Source organism: Ursus americanus, chromosome 20 (genome assembly GCF_024610735.1).
Source record: "Ursus americanus isolate L20-20 chromosome 20, mUrsAme1.1.p, whole genome shotgun sequence".
In the NCBI taxonomy this organism is placed as follows: Eukaryota; Metazoa; Chordata; class Mammalia; order Carnivora; family Ursidae; genus Ursus; species Ursus americanus.
The window spans coordinates 55,272,114-55,291,651 of NC_142146.1; the positions used below are offsets into that span (position 1 = coordinate 55,272,114).

General features: G+C 36.5%; 1 long non-coding RNA gene and 1 other non-coding gene across 12 annotated transcripts in view; both read left to right on the top strand.

The window, feature by feature from the left end:
* Nucleotides 1-19,538, top strand: part of LOC123801282 (uncharacterized) — a 925,199-nt gene that overhangs the window by 494,278 nt on the left and 411,383 nt on the right. The gene's annotated exons all lie outside the window — the stretch shown is intronic.
* LOC123802827 (small nucleolar RNA SNORA1) lies at nucleotides 15,287-15,389 on the top strand. Its single transcript, XR_006782670.1, has one exon. It is a non-coding gene; the product is annotated as a small nucleolar RNA SNORA1 (small nucleolar RNA).

Consider the following 19,538-nt stretch of genomic DNA (forward strand, 5'->3'; position numbering starts at 1 on the left):
GAAGCAGGCTCCCAGCAGAGGAGCCTGATGTGGGACTCGATCCCAGAACCCCAGGATCACACCCTGAGCCAAAGGCAGACGCTTAAGGACTGCGCCACCCAGGCACCCCCCAGTTTTAGTTTGTTAAGATGATTTCTAAGCTTGGAAGAATTTGGGGAAAATCCCTGAAAGGCAAAAATGTAGGGATTCTCCTTAACCTCAGGTCTCCTAAAGGATGCTAATATGCTCAGTGCACAGATCAGTCCCCCCAGTCGTGAAGTCAATGGAGAGAGGTTAGCATGACCACGGAACTTTACAATCCAGCTCTGGGCAAATTATTCTTAAAGGATGTGTGAGTGGATTATGTATTGTTGCCAGAGATCCTTTGCATTTTTGATTTTGGAAGCTTTGCCCCCTAGGTTTTTTGTTTCCTTTTATATCTACTTTATTGAGATAATAATAATATAGACTAAGATATATAAAATAAATCAAATAAAATATAAACAATAAATATATAAAATAAAAAGGTAATAAAATAGAACCAAAGAAGCAGCTTTTTTGGGGGCCTTTCTTTTGTTTTTGTATTTCTTTAATTTTAGTTTATCATTTCTTCTTTTTTACTTTCTTTGATTTCCTTTTGTGTACACTTTAAAAAGAATCTTAAATTTGAGTAGTTGTTTTCTTTTATATGCCTTTAATGTTGTAGACATTGTTTTGAAGGTGTAGTTTGCTATATAATCAATATTTTGATTAAGTATTTTATCCTCATTGTTTCTAGATAATGTGTAATTTCAATTATTTCAGTTTTTTAATTTATTCTTTGAACAAATATATTTAAGATTATGTTTCTTAATTTTCAAAGAGTCAGGGTGTTTGAAGTTAACATTTATTTTTTATTTCTAAACTTTTGGAGTATGCTTGTGAACGTGGCTTTACTTTTTAAATTTTTAGTAGTTATTTGTGCTAAGTACATAGTCTTTTTTTAAAAAAATTGGCATATTTTCGTGGCAAACCAAAATGTATATTCTTTATTTTATTGATTTACTAAGTAGAGTTTGGTGATTTTATTTATTCGATTCCTCTAGATCTGTGCTTATTTTTAGCTGCTAGTTCTGTCAGATTTTGGAACAGTTAATAAAATGTTCCCATTATTTTATATTTATCCTGTTCTAACTGCATTTATAATAGTATTTGGATTAATATGTTAATAAGCTGTTGTTTCTTTGGTACAGAGTTTATAGTCTTCACAAATTCAGCATTTTGCCATTGCAGAATTTCCCCTTTGCCATGTTAAATGTTTTTATCTATTCTTGGGTTTTTTTGGTTAAGTGTTATCTCTCCTCCATCACTTGCTTTTCATTTTTGTGAATTTATTTCTCAATTCTGCCTGCAAAATCTCTCCCTTCATGATTTCCACCTCAGATTCTCAGTTTCTCACGTCTATATTCAGGTCTCAAACATGACCATCTTTTCCTTCAATTCATCTCTGGAATATTTTTTTTGTCACTAGAATATTTTAATTCTAAAACAATGTTTTCAACTTTCAGAAGGTTTTTTTGTTTGTTTGTTTAATACCATAATTGAGTAAATGCCCTTGTTACTCTTTTTTTGTTCAAGTACTTAACCGTCTCATCATATGGTTACATTCTGTTTGAAGCACCCCTTATGGTTTGTCCGCTGCTCACTTCCTGCTTTGGCTTCCTCACTGGGGTTCATGCTTCACTGCTGAGATCCTTTATGCAGGAGGGGATCTTTTAAGTAAAGGCAGGACCAGCATCTCTCCCTGGGGGCCAGCTGCCTACAGACCTGCAAATTGCCATTGCTCTGGCATGGATTCAGCTGCAAAAGCTGCCACCCTCTAGCCTTCACAATTCAGGTTGACTCTGCTGACCTTTTCAGCTCTCTGCGGCTCTCTTATAGCCAGATCCCCCCAAAAGACACTCATGGATGGATATTTAGCTTCTTTTCCACTAAGGGCAAGATGGCAACTTATAATCAGTTTTGGCAAAGGAAAAAAAAAAAAAAATTCAGGCCAAAGTCCAGCTCTTGTTCTGCTCCCCGACTGCACATGGCGACGGGGCTATGTCCTCCTGGACGAAGCGGTGCATAGTTTTCTACACAATCGGTGCTATGTGGCTACCAAGCTATCTGCCCAGAGGACATGCTTTATTTCTAATCATCCCTCTAAAGTAGACGCCTTTTCCTAGTTTCCCAAAGGCAGAGTGGAGGTGAGTGCAGGCTTTCCCCCGGGGGTCCACAAATTCTCATGTGAAATTGACTCTCATTCATTGGTATTCTCTATCTATCTATCTATCTATCTATCTATCTATCTATCTATCTATCTAAAGCTCACACTAATCCTTACTTCAGAATTCTCAATGGCAAGTCTTCTCCCTCATCTCAAGGTCTGGGAATAGGAGGAATGAAAATCGCTTACTAGCTCTTGCTATCCTGGATTCTGGCAGAGCAAAAATTCTCACTTGAACCCTCTACACCACCACCTTTACACCCAGAAACGGCTTATCTCTGTAGAAGTAACGAATTATTAAACTGGGGTTGGAGGGGTCTGGGCCACATGGACTCATTGTGGTGCCATTTTCCTAGAATCCCATGGAATCTCTCTGGATAGCAAATGCTCAGAGGTCATCTGTTTAAGTATCAGATATGGCAGTGTAAACTGATAGCAAGAATTGCCTAAGGGCCAGACCCCCACTCACTTCTCCAGCTCCCTCTGGCAGATCTTTTCCACTTGCTCTCTGCCAGTCTGGTCACTTTGACTTTGTTTCAGTGCCTCAACTATTCCGTGCTTCCTCAAGTTCTACAGCTCTTCACACATGTTCTCTTTGTTCATGTAAATTCCTACTCATACGGCACATCTCAGACCACAGACTCCTTCCAGGCAGACTTTCCTATAGGTGTCAGCCAGGTGAGGTCTTCTGGAGTAGACTGTCATCCTCCATGCTCTTATCATAGCACCTATATGAACATTTGTCCCCTGTCCTAGATTGTCAGTTCTATGCAGGCGAGCCTGCTCTAGTTCCCCTCGTGTCTGCAGCACCTGGAACGCTGCTTAAACAGGAGGAGCCAACAGTATTCGTTGTATAAATAATACCAGGAGAGAACCTGGACAGACATTGCGTAAGAGTTTTCCTGAGAAATCACAAATCTCAATCATCTGAGGGTAAAATTTGATGATAAATGTTTAAGTAGAGAAATCTCATGCTAAATTTTCTCACATTAAAGAGTGGGATTCCCCACATTTTTCTGCAAAAAATTTTAAATATATAGAAAAGTTATAGGCATTTGATAACGACCATCCCTCTGTTCATCACCTAGATATCATTAACATTTTGCTACGCTTGTTTTGTCACAGATTTGTCTATTCCTTCCTCAAGCCATCCATCAATTCATGCTATTTTATATACAAAGTAAGTAGCAGACTTAAATACATTTCCCCTTAAATGCTCTCACATGTATATCATTATTTAAAACTTAGTATTTATTTATAGGTAGTTTTCACTCTTTTGAAGTTCAGTTTTATAGGCAAATGCATCAATCTTAAGTGTAAATTTATAAAATTTTTGATGAATGCATACCCATGTGTAGCCCAAATCTGCATCAGCACGTACACATTATCACCATCGCAGAGGGTCCCTTCACACAGCCCAGAGCAGGCATTTATAAATATAGTATAATATTACATTGTGGTTTTTTCTACAAAACTTTTGTGAAATTTAAATGAGAGGACGTAAAATACAAAGGCAACAATACAACTAAGCGACACTATCACTGAACACAATAATTTCAGTAAACACAAATCTTAAATGGGAGAATAAATACTTCATAAGCTGTATTTTGCTTGCTTTTAAAGTTATCTCCTGCTCTATAAGCATCAAAGTTCCTATTATGTTAAAGATTTCACTGTCACATGAAAGAAAATTGTCTGTTTGTACTCATTTCCTGCCTGAATCGGGCTGGTAGTCCTGCCTCCATTTCAGAAGGCTTCTGGGTATAATAGAAGAAACGGGTTTTGGTGCCTAATTTCTTTTATTCTAATCAATAACTTTAGTAAATTATCTAACGCTTCGGTATTTAATTTTACAATCTCTAAAATGCAGAAAGCAAAATACCCACTTACAGAATTGGAGAATGAGGAGAGCACTAACTGTTGACAGTTAAATGAAATAATATAAAGTCTTGTCATCTAGTTCCCTTTTCCCCTCACTGTCTTTGAGCTTCTTAGATCTGAGTGATGTATATATTAAAAGGTGATAAAACAAAATAATTATAATTAACTTATGGTAGAGCTATGGCAGAAAGAGACAAAGGAAGACATTTCTCAACTTTTTTTGGGGGGGGGAGGGGTATAAGCACCAAAACCTGTATTTTTTCCTGCTATATTCTGAAGCCTTCTTAGGAGGTAGGACTAAAAGTCTGATTGATGTAGTTTGAGTCTTTCCAGAGCCCCTTCAGTTGCACTACACAAACAGCTCTACCCATAGCTCTATCAGATGTTCCTGGTAACAAGCATTTGAGTCTCAAAAAAGTTTCACCGTGCCACGGTGGTACAAACATGAGTGGCTAGAGAGCAAGGTAGCCCAGAGGAGTCTTTAGCCAGACTGCCTGCTCATGTGTTGGCTCTGGCCCTACTAAGTCTACAAAGGTGGGCATATTCCGGCCTTCGTGCGCCTCCGATTCCTCATCTGTGAAGTAGAAGCAATAATAGTTCTGATCTCATTGGATTGTTGTATAGATTTAACGTGCTTATGTATGTAAAGTTCTTAGAAGGCCACCTAGCATATAGTAAATTCTCAATCAAATGAGCTCTCGTTATTGGAGTTAAGCAGACATAGATTCAAATACTACTCTACTGTGTGACCTTGGACAACTTATTTATCCTCTCTGAGTTTTAGGTTCTATATCAGTAATATGGGATTAGTAAAACATTAAATAGTAATACTTAGGGGCCCCTGGGTGGCTTGTTGGTTAAGCATCTAACTCTTGGTTTCAGCTCAGGTCATGATCTGAGGGCCCTGGGATTGAGCGAGGCCCGCGTCGGGCTCCACACTCAGTGCAGAGTCTGCTTGTCTGTTATCCTCCCCTCTGCTCCTAACCCCACTCATGCTCTGTCTCTCAAATAAATAAATAAAATCTTTAAGAAATTAATAATAATATTCATAGAGCAGTGCCTCACATACAATAAGTGCCTAATGGTTGTTCTTACTGTATTTTTTCTTCCTAGATTCCAGTTCTAGGAAGGCATGGCATATTACATGCAGTTTTTAATCAAGGAGGAAAATGCAAAAGATATTTCTATTTCAAATAAAAGGAAATTATTTATTAAAAAATTAGATTCTCCAACACACTGATGCCCACTGTGATTGACTCATCAGTTGCCAGAGACTAGAATTTTGGGAACCTCTGTCCCAGAGAAGCCATACACACTGGCAAGAGATACCATATACCAGATTCAATAATCAAGGGATCTTTGGGTCACATTCCATTCTGCTGCATTATCACTAATTTCACTATATCTTTGCAGAAAAATGTTGGGGATTAAACCTTTGTTATTCCAATTATTAATATTGTTTGCAGAGGTCTTGGGAGTGCTTTTTATTTCCCTTCTTATTTTTCGCATAATGAATTGCTTTTGAATTCACCTTACATAGCTGGTATGTTTAAAAAAATATATATATATATATATATCTGCATAGTTCTGCTTAAGTTACTATCTTTTTAAAATCATATAAATTCTCCTCAATAACCTATTATGTATTTAATCTCATCAATTTTGGTAAAACTTCATAAAATTACTGTATTATATCTTTGTCACTAGTGTCTATTAAGCATAGGTTTTAAAACCAAGATTTTCAAAAAAGGAAGAAGAAAATTGAAAGCATTTTCAATGTTTTCTGTGCACATTTGCACTGTGAAATCACTTGTAACAGGCTCACACAACTAATTAGCAGATCTTTATTTTGCTACATTTCTGGCCAAGTCAATGTGACAGGATATGGGAAGCCATACCAATTAGCAGGCCTGAGCGAGCTTCTCATTTGACAAACATTTAATAAGCAATAAAATAGGAACTTGGAAGTTCCGAAACTCACTGACGGAAAAAAGAGGGAGAGGAGCTCTGTTGCTTATCTGGAATAAAGGAGGAACTCAATTAAGCTAACAAGATGCAAGCTGTAAAATAAATTTTTTTTTCAAGGTTGAGTTGAATTTTACTTTAGCAAGCAACTTTGGGAGGTCACCTCGTCCTTCTTTTCTTCCCCAGTCTGCATTAAAGCACAGCTGTGCAGCCCACGGTCTGCTTTCTTTCTGAGTAGTCCTCCTTAATGGTGATGGCAATGGTGGAATATTAGAATTCTGTTTAAAATGCTAATGAAGATCTCGTATTTCAAAAGCTAGTTGCAAACTTCTGTAAATTTCTCGTGATCATCTTTTAATAATTGCAAGGGCTGATTTATGGCTGTACCTCTCCCTGCCTCTTCCTGGTAGATCTGTGTGTGTTTGATTCTAATGCTGTTCCAGGCAGTTCAGTAAACCTGAAATGCATTCATGCCATTGCTGTATCCTCCAGACACTTCAGGAACCAGCCCTTCCCACTTTGTATTACCATGCAATTAAAACCTTCCATGTTTCTGAAAGTCAATAATGAAAAAAATAATCGAGACCTTATGTCTTGATGTTAATATCTGTATTTATAAGAAAATTTAATGTACATGTTGTCTATCTCATTTATAACTGTTACGCTTTCAAAAAATTTATCACAGAAAATGAACTGACAAGATAAATGAAGTGAAAGTTCATTATTCAAATTAAAAATTATTTTCTGCCAACTGAAGGCACGTAGCATTTTTATTACAAGATTTTAGTGCATATTAAATAGAATTAAATTTATTTTAAAACAAAATAATCATTAATATTGATATAACTTAATTCAATTATCTTTATTTTTTAAGTTAGCTGAAATGATATTAATGGCACTGATGAAGCTAAGATTAATCAAAGTGTGACTTTTTAACTGATTCAAAATTCATTTATTCACTCAAACCTTTGTTATTATGTATGACTGATTTCATGCAATTTAATTGAAAAAATAAATTTATTGACCACAGGCTCTAAGTTAGGCTTTTTTTTTAAGCCCTGGAAGCAGAGGTCAGCGGAAGGATAGGGCCACTGCACTCTTAGTGCTAAGAAAGGTGTGTAAGAAAATCATTCAGCAGTGGGAACTTTGAGCCCTAAAGTTTAGCCCTAAGTAGTGATCTTTGTTTTTCTACTGAGTTTGATTTGTGTTCTTCTGCTCTTTGAAAGTCCACTTATGATATGTAAAGTATGCATTGTGTATACATTTTATGGTGTTCAAAGAAAGATAGTAATATTGTAATTGGCAACATTATTAACAACACCAAAAGACTATGAATGCTTCCTTTATACAGTACAACAAATTAACAATTGAGTTATTTTGATCTTTAGACAGTGGCTCTAGGTACCTTTTATATGCCACAGAGTATTCTTGTAGTCTTCTTAGTGAGATGCATTTATGCTTTTTTATTGATTTTCTAGGTACAAAACTGATCTCAAATTCAGTAATATTAATATGAGAGAAAGTAGCTTGCTGAACATCAAAACAGTATTACATTTTGCAAGTAAGAAATTCTCTTTACAGTGAATTGGGAACATTCCAAAAGGGAAGGACTCACTCCCAATTAAACATTGTTCTTTAGTAGAAAATGTCTTCATTCACTTAGATAAACTTATGGTAATCTTTAAAACTTCAAGAAAGTATCTATTCAAGACAGTGCTAGGACTTTGCAATTAGAAAGTTTACAAATGTGAATCCATCTTCCAATACTGGAAAAAACAACACCTGTACCACGCCTGGGTATATAAACTGAGATTCTTTTCACTTATGTTTCTGTAACTCTGTTTCTACCTGTGATTCTGTTACATGCCAACCTCTAATCTGTTTGTTCATATGTTCACTAATGTTAAATATTAAACAAGTTCCTTGTACATAGCGTCAGAAAGGAAAAAAATAAAGGGAGCAAAAAAGAAAAGAGAAAGAAAGGAATTCTAAGATCTTTCTGTTTTTCTGTGATGCAGTATTAGGTAAAGAGAAAACAAAGGAATGAACATCCCACAATAATCTGAAGTGTTACACGGATGTGGTGATGGGGTTGCCCGTCCACTGTAACCAGAATCACTAATGCTATAGGGGCAGCATGGAGAAACCCCGCAGCTATCGAGAACTTTTTCTTATCAGAGTATTCACTGTAAATCATATTGGGGTAGTTAGCAGCCATTTTAGCAGTAACAATGCTACAAGGTTGCCCGCAGAAACTGCTTTATCACTGGAATATCTCGTTGTGGAGGCAGTCAAGGTTTCACTGGCATCAGTGACTAAGTGTGAATTTCCGCGTAACACGTGATTTATAAACTTTTGGTTGAGGAGAAAAATTACTCTTCACCTGTGTAGAGGACCATATCTGGGCATTCTAGAGGTTTCCGTTTTCATCGGTACATTCACGTATTGCAGGAGGTCGTAAAAAACATGCTCCGACTGAGATATGACCTTCGAGAGTTGGCTTTTCATTCTAATTGAGGTGAAAGAAAATAAAATTCTCATTACTAGAGACGGTTTATGGTATATAAGACAATCCCCAAATTATTATATTCTTACTGTTTACGTGAAGTTTTGCACTTAAGTATTAAATAATACCAGTAAAAAGGCAAATAGGAGCAATAGCTTCAAATCTTTGGATAATAAAAGTAAATATTTAGGTAATATTTTGAACAGTGCATACTTATTATTAATTATGACAGGTCACCTGCATGGGATCCCCAAATATTTCTCAAAGTTATTAATGACAAAGGAAGAGTAATTGCAAAAATAACAAACTATTTTAAAATAAAATTTCTGAAAACACATGCTTTAATTCTTCAACTTTGTAAGTGGATAGTCATTTATTTCAAACATATTCTAACTCAAGGTTAGGTTACATGCCCTGGATTTGAGATTTAAGTTATGAGTAATCACAGTTACAGATGTGTAGGCAAATTTTACTTAGCATGGGTGAGATATCTGACACACACACACACACACACACAATGAGTAGTAAAAAGACATTTTAAAAGGTTAAATAACATTATTGAGGCACTGTGTATCAGAGACAGAAAGGAAGGCAGAAAGTTAAGTTTGTGTTCTAAAAAGATTGCTGAGCTTGCGAGACCTTTGAGCAAAGTAAGCAAACATTTTCCAATCATAGTTAATTTGAAGAGTTTAAAATTTAAACAAAGCTAGAGTTGAAGACACATATCTCTGCCAAGTCTCATTAAAAGACTTTAGGACAAGGTTTGATTTAAAGTACTAAGGTGATTTATTTTCATATAGTACATATACATGATAGCAATATATAATAGTAATCACAAAAACAAGACATTGTATTACATTTTCCTTTCCTTCAAAACTGGTCCCATACAGCAGTCTAATATCTAGTTCCTCCAGGTATTGGTCAATTTGACATGTGGTCAAATAAAGTTGTGAGGATTAAAGGACTTATTTTCTAATCATAAAATTCTTTATAAATGTACGATATAGTTATTTTTATATTTATTTTAGTTTATGTTTATTTTATGCTAAAACAGTTTTTGCCAATTTACAAAAGATTCTTACTGTGTATTGGCCACCTAATCCTGTGGTGGTTAAAAAAATTAAACTCATGAACAAGTTAGACTTCCAAAACTAACCAGAGAATTTAAAGAGTCCTTGAAATATGTCTTCTCTTTCACATATAAATTTGATATACAAGCTATATTGATTGAAAACTGCAAAATATTGTTATTATTCATTATAGTTCTTAAAAAATTAAAAAACGTTTTAGGGTTTGAAAAACATCTCTTAAATATGGGAGAAAAGCTAATTTGTAAGGTGTTTTTTTTTATAAGGATAAAAGTGTTTTTAAGTAAAATATATTTTATTATACAACATATTTTAAAAGTAAATATACATATAAAATAAAAATATATATAAATATATAATATTATATAAAATATATAAATATGTAAGTAAAATATGTTTTCTTATTAAACAACATAATATTCATGGCATGCTGTGAATAATTATTGTATTTCTGGGCACCTGGCTGGCTCAGTCGATTAAGCGTGTGCCTTCAGCTCAGGTCATGATCTCAGGGTCCTGGGATCAAGTCCCATGTAGGGCTCCCTGCTCAGTGAGGAGCCTGCTTCTCCCTCTCCCTCTGCTGTTCCCCTGCTCCATCTCTCTTTCTCTCACTCACTCTCTCTCTCAAATAAATAAAATATTTAAAAAAAGATGTTTTTAAAAAATAATAATTATTCTATTTCCTGAGAAAGAACCACCAAATGAACCTGATGCACATTACTAGTTTGCTAATATTAGTATTAGTTTTCGAGGGCTGCTGTAACAAAGCACCACAAACTGGGTGCCTTACACAACAGAAATGTATTGTCTTGGTCCCTGAGGCTAGAAGTCCAAGGTCAGGATGTCGGAGGGTTAGTTCCTTCTAAGGGCTGTGAGGGAGAATTTGTTCCATGCCTCTCCTCCAGCTTCCGGTGGTTTACTGGCAATCCTTGATGTCTCTTGGCTATAGAGACATCGCCCTGATCTCTGCTTTCATTTTCACATGGTATTCTACGTTGTGTGTCTGTCCTTTGTAAAAGGATACCAGCCATATTAGATTAAAGCCCACCCTAATGACATTGTAACTTGATTGCTTCTGTGAAGACCCTATCTCCAAATAAGGTCACATTCCGAGGTGCAGAAGGTTAAGACTTCAACGTGTGAATTCGAGGGGTATGCAATTCAACCCACAAGAGCAAATTGCCAATTTAAAGATCAGTGTGATGCTTTGAAATATAACCAACAATAAAACCACTTAAAAGAAATTGCCAGAATTTATTTTAGAAATTGCAAAAAATAAAAGGTTGGCAAGCACAGAAATTTTAAAAATGTTTTTTGTCATTGTTATTTCTGAAAATAATTACCGTTATATTTATTTAAAGATATTTTTTGAGCACTTATTTTCTATCATGAACTGTTTTGGGTACTCATTTTTCTCAGTGGCAAATACAAAAAAAAAATGTTTATATTTTCATGGTCCTTACAGTAGGGCAGAAAATGTTCTAATTTTGAGACTTTGAAGTTTTGCATGAAATTGAAAAATACGTAATATTTTTAATAGCTTTAAGATACTGATGCAGGAGACCAATTACCCATGCTGTTTTACAGCTATCACATAGGGCTTTAGTGCGCATGCTGTTCATGAAAATTGTATTTAGTAGGATATCAAATAATGAAGAACTTACTCTAATAACTTAGTTTTAGATTTAGCTATATTCTTTTGCTGTTATATTTGTACGTTGCATGTTTTTTGCTTAACAAATTATAATTAGAAAAATAATATGATGCCTCATTATATCTAACACCATTGCCTGATGATATTTTGTTGAAGCTTACTATCAGAACAGACTTTCAGGCATTTACTCTTAAACCCCAAAAACAAATATGGAATGTGTTTTTAATTCTCTGGTGAAGTTTTTATAGAATTTCTATCTCTAGCCTCTATGAAGCCTTCAAAGATGTATTTCACCTCTCAGGCAATGATGGAACTCTTAATATTTCCCTCTAATGCTAACTTTGGGGCGAGATGAGGTGCAGTTAGCTCGGCTGCCTGGGGAAATAGCATCATCAAACATGGAGGTTCGACTCATGTTCTAGTCCGTTGTATTTTGAGACACTCTTATTATAGCACAACAGAGTTGTACTTAACAAATATTGAAATTCATAGACACAAAGGCAAGAATGTAGGAAACAGGAAACTGGGGGAATAAGGATGCTTTTCACTTTTTATCTCAGCCTTACCCATACTTAAGTATCGTCTTTTTTTTTCTTTCCTAATCTTCACACAAATGTTTTGAATGACAGAACAATTAGAAAGAAACCAGATTGCAGTATCTATATCTGTCACTATAACTACATCCTGGCAGACATAAATTCCCTGCTGATTTTGCTGCAGTGTATTATCTGAGAGGTAAGCTAAATCTTAACCTAGTTTTTTCAGTGTAGCAGTGCATTGGAAGAAATGCCTTCTTCATCCTACTCTGAGAGTTGCATTTTTCCCTACTATATGGTAGCTATTTTTTGGATAAAATCCACTTTGTCACAGAAAGCTGCTATTAAAACAAAAAAACCAATGTGGGATGGCTGACACAGGCAGCTATATGCTGCACAGTGGACTGTGTGAAATTGACTAGGAGTATCCAGATAATTTCAGATAAAATGAAGACCAGTTCTACAGGACCATGAAAATACCAGTGCTTTCCCTGGATCACTAGCCTCGTTCCAATTTCCAAAGGCAGTTGCTCCTTTGGCTGTTGTTGCTTCAATGATGCCAGAGTATATTTTTATCAGCTTACATAATATTCTGACAGCCCTGTATTCTGAGTTAAATGAAATATTTTTGTGCAAATATACATAACTCCAAATTCATTGGAACCCAAATTAAGTCAGCAGTTTTGTATGAACTATATATAATTAGTAGATAAAAATTCAGAGACTGTGGCTTCAGGAAATAACACAAGATGACCTTTTTTGTGATTTAGCTGATTTGAATTTGTCACAGGTTTTAAGGAAAAAGTTATCTTTCTCATTTACTGGCAACATGCTCCTTTCCCATTTCTCATCATAATGTAAATTAAGGCTGGTTGGCTTTTGTTATTAGAAAGTCTAAAGGTGAGTACTTTTAGACATGGCAAGAGCTATGGGTATGAAGACTGTTCGTCAGATATCAGTGTACACAGTGAACAATTCTGACCCTGGCAGTTGGATGCCCACAGCTAAAAAGCTTTCCCAGTCATCCAATTAGGAAGGTAGCAACTGTTCATAATTATGCATATGTGATGCACAACCAACCCCTTTATTCTTTAGCTGAAAATATTTGTTGTCTTAATGTCTCTGTATTGCTTTGAATTGAATGAGCTCTTATGTTATAGCCTTGATCAATATTTCCTACCCCTTTCTACAAAATGGCAAATAGAATTTCTGGGCACTTTATCGTGCTGCAGAGGTCTCCGTCATCAGCTGCAGCAAGAACATTAGTGTTCAGTTAATTGGTACAGATGGCCACAGCACTGATTCTACCATTTCATTCAGCAGAGAGCTGGATACTGGGGCTGGTACGCAGATGTCAGACCAGCGGCTTTGTTGCTTTCAATGTTGTGTTGCTTTCAAATGCCTTGCACCTCTCTCTCTCCCTCCCTCCCATCTTCCCTCCTTTTTCAGTTTCTCATATATCTTTCATAAATTTAAAACATAAATATAGGGCACCTGGGTGGCTCAGTCAATTAAGTGTCTGCCTTCGACTCGGGTCATGATTCCAGGGTCCTGGGATAGAGCCCCATGTCTCTGCTGAGCAGAGAGTCTGCTTCTCCCTCTCCCTCTGCCTACTGCTCTGCCTGCTTGTGTGTGCGCTTTCTCGCCCTCTGTCAAATAAATAAATAAATAAAATCTTTTTTAAAAATTTAAAAAACATAAATATATGGTTCATATAATCATTTTAAAATATGCATTGATTTATGTATCACAGTTTTTGTTTCAGAATATTCTAGATACAATAAAAAGAAATCAAGTACTTATAACTTGAAAAACACTGTGAGGAGTAGTTAAAGAATCCAAGTTATAGGAGAAGTAGCCCCTAATTATAGGAGAGAGATGCAGTAATTTGTGTATTAGGGGTGCCTATTGTAAAAGTGGGGAAATATTCCAAAATACTACTTAACATTTGGAATCCTTATTGAAAAAAAAAATGAGGTAAGTATGATACATGGCAGGATGTCTTCACTGAAAAGTATTAAAAAAAGAAGAGAAGAGATTTACTCTGTCCTGAAGTGAAATACAATGGTCAGATAGAAAGGGAAGATTTTGCATCAAGGATGGAGGGCAGAGGGTAGGCTTTCCTTCAGTAGCAGGAGTAAGATGGCAAACGCTCTAGATGTGTGGGATGATGAGTAGTGGAACAGCTTGTCAGGATTCGGTTGTTTATGACATAGGAGGTATAACTGGGATAATTTGGTTAGTGCTAGATTTAGGAGTTTTGAACTTCTGGCCTGGGAATTTAAACATTTTCCTAAAGTCATTAGTGAGTCATTGAAGGCTACAGAAGAAATTCAAACAGAGAGAGAGAGAGAAAGAGAAACAGTAGGGGGGCAGAGACTATAACAATTATGACACATGATATATTTTGTTTGGGGGAATTTTTTTTTTTTTTGGTTCACTCATCTACCCTGGGTGTTGGAAAAACTTTCCTATAAAGGGCCAGGCAGTTAATTTTTTTTTTTAAAGATTTTATTTATTTATTCAACAGAGATAGAGACAGCCAGCGAGAGGTGGAACACAAGCAGGGGGAGTGAGAGAGGAAGAAGCAGGCTCCTAGCGGAAGAGCCTGATGTGGGGCTCGATCCCATAACGCCGGGATCACGCCCTGAGCTGAAGGCAGACGCTTAACCGCTGTGCCACCCAGGCGCCCCCAGGCAGTTAATATTTTGGGCTCTGTAGCCTGTGTCATCTCTGTCACAACTACTCAACTCTTGTTGGGGCATGTGAACAGCCATGGGTGTACCACAGAGTGTAGTTGTGTTTGGTGAAACTCTTATTTATGGACACTAAAATTTAAATTTCCTAAAATGTTCGTGTGTTGTAAAATATTGTCTTCTTTTGATTATTTTAACCATTTTGAAATTTCAAAACTCTTCCATGGGCTATTATGTAAAAATAGGCAAAGGCCATAGATTGCTAATCCCAATCTAAACAACGAAATGCTTCTCTTCTCTTATCTTTTCCATGATTCTTACTCTTTTTAAGAAAATATAGGCTCTCTCATTTTATAATAAAACATAATTTATAATAAAATGTTTTTTGAAGAATTATTTATTTTTAGAAAGAGCTTGAGCAAATGCAAGGTGGGGGAGGGGCAGTATGAGAGGGAGAGAAACCCTCAAGCAGATTCCTGGCTGATGGTGGAGCCTGAAGTGGGGCTTGATCCCAGGACCCTGAGATCGTGACCAGAACCAAAACCAAGAATCAGATGCTTAACCGACTGAGCCATCCAAGCACCCCAAAAACACATTTTGTAATAAACATTATGCACACTTCTGAGAAATTTTCTTTCAAGTCTTCAATTTCATTTAAATAATTTTGGATAATCTTGTTATAATTAATTATTAATTTATTTTATTAAACTTCTGTTTTCTATGCTTAGCATATAGCCTATATATAAAAATAACTGTATGTGGCTGTATTGAGACACAGGTTATGCTTCCATCACAGCAGGCTTGTTGTGGTGGTGACAGTGAGGTCTGTAATATTTTCTGCTAGGCTCATGGAGTAGTGTGGAAGTCACAAGACTTTTCAGTACTAGAAACAATGAAGGAATAACAATTTTAGATCATTTGCCAAAATAGCAACCAATGTACTTCCAACAATTTGGATTCTAGGGCCCTAAAGTAAAGAAACTGGATTCCAAAGATTACAGGTGGGGAATTTTTGAATTGTGATATGTGCATCTCCAAGTGGAGATCAAAGAAGCCCAACCTAAAGAACTCTAGACTGACCGTGACAACTGTGGTTTGAACAAAACGTCTTTTGAAGATTTTGATTCTGACTTTGAAGGAACTGTGGTTATTGGTAGTAGAAGGAACCAAATGTAAAAATCCTGAACAAAAATGTATTGACTTGAACAAATAACTATAATAGATGCATGCATGATTCACTAAGAAAAAATCATTTGGGGTATTTGTGATTTAATCGTGATTCTTCTAAGTAAGATGAGAGAGATAATGAAGTCAGCTGTTGCTAGGTTTTTATGCATTAGGAAGAGTCTGGAATTGGTGGTTGCAACCTACTTGAAATGGTGATTTCCTCATGAGCAGACAGGGATAGAGGGGACAATTTAAGAGCATTGAAGAATTCAGGTTCTATTAGGATGTCATTTTCCTAGGTCTGCGTGCTGCACAGTCATGTTATTCTAGAAATGTAAGCTTGTATCATATTATATGTGTGTGAGGAGCATTCAAAATGGGCCTCCTGAACTAATCTGTTACAGTGCATTGTTGTAGTGTAATAGGTATCCCTTCTGGATCTCCACTGTTAATTCCTAAACAACACATGGTTCTCATTGAAGAAATAGCTTTATTGTGAAAACGGATTTGGAAATTCATATAGGCTAAAGATGACAAGAGAAGAGAAGGTAAGATTCCTTTTGATTCTTCCGTTCTCCTGCAGAGAGATATGTTGAAGTTGGACCTTGCTGGGCCTCCAGGGTGAATCTACATATCAGTGCAATGCAAGGAGCTTTTTCTCACTTCGGTAGATTAAAAAAAAAAAAAAAAAGCCCCCAACAGGGGAGCAGCAAGATACACAAGCCAACTCTTAACCAGAATAAAGAGACATATAAATAAAAATACATTAATAGTAGGGGACCTCAACACTCCACTATCAGAAATAGACAGAACACCCTGGCAAAAACTAAGCAAAGAATCAAAGGCTTTGAATGCCATACTTGACGAGTAGGACCTCATAGATATATATAGAACACTACACCCCAGAACCAAAGAGTACTCATTTTATTCTAATGCCCATGGAACATTTTCAAGAATAGACCATGTTCTGGGACACAAAACAGGTCTCAACCGATACCAAAAGATTGAAATTATCCCCTGCATATTCTCAGACCACAACGTTCTGAAATTGGAACTCAACCACAAGGAAAAATTTGGAAGAAACTCAAACACTTGGAGACTAAGAACCATCCTGCTCAGGAATGACTCGATAAACCAGGAAATCAAAAATCAAATTAAACAATTTATGGAGACCAATGAGAATGAAAATACAACAGTCCAAAACCTATGGGATACTGCAAAGGCAGTCCTAAGGGGGAAATACATAGCCATCCAAGCCTCACTCAAAAGAATAGAAAAATCTAAAATGCAGTTTTTATATTCTCACCTCAAGAAGCTGGAACAGCAACAGAGGGACAGGCCTAATCCACGCACAAGGAAGCAGTTGACCAAAATTAGAGCTGAAATCAATCAAGCAGAAACCAGAAGTACAGTAGAGCAGATCAACAGGACTAGAAGCTGGTTCTTTGAGAGAATCAATAAAATTGACAGACCACTGGCAAGACTTATCCAAAAGAAAAGAGAAAGGACCCAGATTATTAAAATTATGAATGAAAAGGGAGAGGTCACGACGAGCACCATTGAAATTGGAAGGATTATTAGAAATTTTTATCAACAGCTATATGCCAATAAACTAAGCAATCTGGAAGAGATGGAATCCTTCCTGGAAACCTATAAACTACCAAGATTGAAACCGGAAGAAATTGATTCCTTAAACAGGCCAATTAATTATGAAGAAATTGAGTCAGTGATAAACAACCTCCCAAATAACAAAACTACAGGTCCGGACGGTTTTCCTGGGGAATTCTACCAAATATTCAAAGAAGAAATAATACCTATTCTCCTAAAGCTATTTCAAAAAATAGAAACAGAAGGAAAGCTACAAAACTCATTCTATGAGGCCAATATTACCTTGATCCCCAAACCAGGCAAAGACCCCCTCAAAAAGGAGAATTACAGACCGATTTCCCTAATGAATATGGATGCCAAAATCCTCAACAAGATACTTGCTAATAGAATCCAACAGTACATTAAAAGGATTATCCATCACGATCAAGTGGGATTCATACCTGGGATGCAAGCGTGGTTCAATATTCGCAAATCAATCAGTGTGATACATCATATCAACAAGAAAAGACTCAGGAACCATATGATCCTCTCAATCGATGCCGAAAAAGCATTTGACAAAATACAGCATCCTTTCCTGATTAAAACCCTTCAGAGTGTAGGAATAGAAGGTACATTTCTCAGTCTCATAAAAGCCATCTATGAAAAGCCTACTGCAAATATTATTCTCAATGGGGAAAAGCTGGAAGCCTTTCCCTTAAGATCAGTAACTCGACAAGGATGCCCACTCTCGCCACTATTATTCAACATAGTACTAGAAGTCCTTGCAACAGCAATCAGACGACAAAAAGGGATCAAAGGTATTCAAATCGGCAAAGAAGAAGTCAAAACTTCTCTCTTTGCAGATGACATGATACTCTATATGGAAAACCCAAAAGAAGCCACTCCCAAACTATTAGAAGTTATAGAGCAATTCAGTAACGTGGCGGGATACAAAATCAATGCTCAGAAATCAGTTGCATTTCTATACACGAATAACGAGACCGAAGAAAGAGAAATTAGGGAATCCATCCCATTTACAATAGCACCAAAAACCATACGTTACCTTGGAATTAACTTAACCAGAGACGTAAAGGACCTATATTCTAGAAACTATAAATCACTCTTGAAAGACATTGAGGAAGACATAAAAAGATGGAAAGATATTCCATGCTCATGGATCGGAAGAATTAACATAGTTAAAATGTCCATGCTACCCAGAGCAATCTACACTTTCAATGCTATCCCGATCAAAATACCGAGGACATTTTTCAAAGAACTGGAACAAACAGTCCTTAAATTTGTATGGAAACAGAAAAGGCCCTGAATCTCCAAGGAACTGTTGAAAAGGAAAAACAAAGCTGGGGGCATCACAATGCCAGATTTCGAGCTGTACTACAAAGCTGTGATCACAAAGACAGCATGATACTGGCACAAAAACAGACACATAGACCAATGGAACAGAATAGAGAGCCCAGAAATGGACCCTCGGCTCTTTGGGCAACTAATATTTGATAAAGCAGGAAAAAACATCCGGTGGGAAAAAGACAGTCTCTTCAATAAATGGTGCTGGGAAAATTGGACAGCTACGTGCAAGAGAATGAAACTTGACCACTATCTCACACCATACACAAAAATAAACTCCAAATGGATGAAAGACCTCGATGTGAGACAGGAATCCATCAAAATTCTAGAGGAGAACATAGGCAGCAACCTCTACGACATCAGCCAAAGCAACCTTTTTCATGACACATCCCCAAAGGCAAGAGAAACAAAAGATAAAATGAATTTATGGGACTTCATCAAGATTAAAAGTTTCTGCACAGCCAAGGAAACAGTCAGAAAAACTAAGAGGCAGCCCACGGAATGGGAGAAGATATTTGCAAATGACACTACAGATAAAGGACTGGTATCCAAGATCTACAAAGAACTTCTCAAACTCAATACACGAGAAACAAATAAACAAATCAAAAAATGGGCAGAAGATATGAACAGACACTTTTCCAATGAAGACATACAAATGGCTAACAGACACATGAAAAAATGTTCAAAATCATTAGCCATCAAGGAAATTCAAATCAAAACCACACTGAGATACCACCTTACGCCAGTTAGAATGGCAAAAATAGACAAGGCAAGAAACAACAATTGTTGGAGAGGATGTGGAGAAAGGGGATCCCTCCTACATTGTTGGTGGGAATGCAAGTTGGTACAGCCACTCTGGAAAACAGTGT